This window comes from Somniosus microcephalus, unplaced genomic scaffold, assembly GCF_052327205.1.
Source record: "Somniosus microcephalus isolate GS21.2 unplaced genomic scaffold, FLI_Smic_1.0 unresolved_chr3, whole genome shotgun sequence".
Classification (NCBI taxonomy): Eukaryota; Metazoa; Chordata; class Chondrichthyes; order Squaliformes; family Somniosidae; genus Somniosus; species Somniosus microcephalus.
The window spans coordinates 13,710,073-13,713,461 of NW_028225181.1; positions in this window are offsets into that span (position 1 = coordinate 13,710,073).

The window sequence follows — 3,389 nt, forward strand, 5'->3', positions numbered from 1 at the left end:
CCCACACTCCTCACTGTAACACACTGATATACCCCACACCCCTCACTGTAACACACTGATATACCCCACACCCCTCACTGTAACACACTGATATACCCCACACCCCTCACTGTAACACACTGATATACCCCACACCCCCCACTGTAACACACTGATATACCCCACACCCCTCACTGTAACACACTGATATACCCCACACCCCTCACTGTAACACACTGATATACCCCACACCCCTCACTGTAACACACTGATATACCCCACACCCCTCACTGTAACACACTGATATAACCCACACCCCTCACTGTAACACTGATATACCCCACAACCCTCACTGTAGCACAATGATATGCCCCACACCCCTCACTGTAACACACTGATATGCCCCACACCCTCACTGTAACACACTGATATACCACACCCCTTACAGTAACACTGATATACCGCACACACCTCACAGTAACACACTGATATTCCCCACACCCCTCACTGTAACACTGATATACCCCAAACCCCTCACTGTAACACTGATATATCCCACACCCCTCACTGTAACACTGATATACCCCACACCCCTCACTGTAACACTGATATACCCCACACCCCTCACTGCAACACACTGATATACCCCACACCCCTCACTGTAACACTCTGATATACACCACACCCCTCACTGTAACTCTGATATACCCCACACCCCTCACTGTAACACACTGATATACCCCGCACCCCTCACTGTAACACTGATATACCCCACACCCCTCACTGTAACACTGATATACCCCACACCCCTCCCTGTAACACACTGATATACCCCACACCCCTCACTGTAACACAATGATATACCCCACACCCCTCACAGTAACACACTGATATACCTCATACCCCTCACTGTAACACACTGATATACACCACACCCCTCACTGTAACACACTGATATACCCCACACCCCTCACTGTAACACTGATATACCCCACATCACTCACTGTAACACACTGCTATACCTCACACCACTCACTGTAACACACTGATATACCCCACACCCCTCACTGTAACACACTGATATGCCCCACACCCCTCACTGTAACACACTGATATAGCCCACACCCCTCACTGTAACACACTGATATACCCGACAACCCTCACTGTAACACACTGATATACCCAACACCACTCACTGTAACACACTGATATACCCCACACCCCTCACTGTAACACACTGATATACCCCACAACCCTCACTGTAACACTCTGATATACCCCACCCCCCTCACTGTAACACACTGATATACCCCACACCCCTCACTGTAACACTGATATACCCCACACACCTCACTGTAACACTCTGATATACCCCACAACCCTCACTGTAACACACTGATATACCCCACACACCTCACTGTAACACTCTGATATACCCCACACCCCTCACTGTAACACACTGATATACCCCACACCCCTCACTGTAACACTCTGATATACCCCACACCCCTCACTGTAACACTCTGATATACCCCACACCCCTCACTGTAACACACTGATATACCCCACACCCCTCACTGTAACACTCTGATATACCCCACACCCCTCACTGTAACACACTGATATAACCCACACCCCTCACTGTAACACACTGATATACCCCACACCCCTCACTGTAACACACTGATATACCCCACACCCCTCACTGTAACACACTGATATACCCCACACCCCTCACTGTAACACTCTGATATACCCCACACCCCTCACTGTAACACACTGATATACCCCACACCCCTCACTGTAACACACTGATATACCCCACACCCCTCACTGTAACACACTGATTTTCCCCACACCCCTCACTGTAACACACTGATATACCCCACACCCCTCACTGTAACACACTGATATACCCCACAACCCTCACTGTAACACTCTGATAATCCCCACACCCCTCACTGTAAAACACTGATATACCCCACACCCCTCACTGTAACACTCTGATATACCCCACACCCCTCACTGTAAAACACTGATATACCCCACACCCCTCACTGTAACACACTGATATACCTCACACCCCTCACTGTAACACTGATATACCCCACACCCCTCACTGTAACACACTGATATACCCCACACCCCTCACTGTAACACACTGATATACCCCACACCCCTCACTGTAACACACTGATATACCCCACACCCCTCACTGTAACACACTGATATACCCCACACCCCTCACTGTAACACACTGATATACCCCACACCCCTCACTGTAACACTCTGATATACCCCACACCCCTCACTGTAACACACTGATATACCCCACACCCCTCACTGTAACACACTGATATACCCCACACCCCTCACTGTAACACACTGATTTTCCCCACACCCCTCACTGTAACACACTGATATACCCCACACCCCTCACTGTAACACACTGATATACCCCACACCCCTCACTGTAACACTCTGATAATCCCCACACCCCTCACTGTAAAACACTGATATACCCCACACCCCTCACTGTAACACTCTGATATACCCCACACCCCTCACTGTAAAACACTGATATACCCCACACCCCTCACTGTAACACACTGATATACCTCACACCCCTCACTGTAACACTGATATACCCCACACCCCTCACTGTAACACACTGATATACCCCACACCCCTCACTGTAACACACTGATATACCCCACACCCCTCACTGTAACACACTGATATACCCCACACCCCTCACTGTAACACTCTGATATACCCCACACCCCTCACTGTAACACACTGATATACCCCACACCCCTCACTGTAACACACTGATATACCCCACACCCCTCACTGTAACACACTGATATACCCCACACCCCTCACTGTAACACACTGATATACCCCACACCCCTCACTGTAACACACTGATATACCCCCACCCCTCACTGTAACACTCTGATAATCCCCACACCCCTCACTGTAAAACACTGATATACCCCACACCCCTCACTGTAACACTCTGATATACCCCACACCCCTCACTGTAAAACACTGATATACCCCACACCCCTCACTGAAACACTGATATACCCCACACCCCTCACTGTAACACACTGATATACCCCACACACCTCACTGTAACACTCTGATATACCCCACACCCCTCACTGTAACACACTGATATACCCCACACCCCTCACTGTAACACTCGGATATACCCCACACCCCTCACTGTAACACACTGATATACCCCACACCCCTCAGTGTAACACTCTGATATACCCCACACCCCTCACTATAACACTGATATACCCCACACCCCTCACTGTAACACACTGATATACCCCACACCCCTCACTGTAACACACTGATATAACTCACACCCCTCACTGTAACACTGATATACC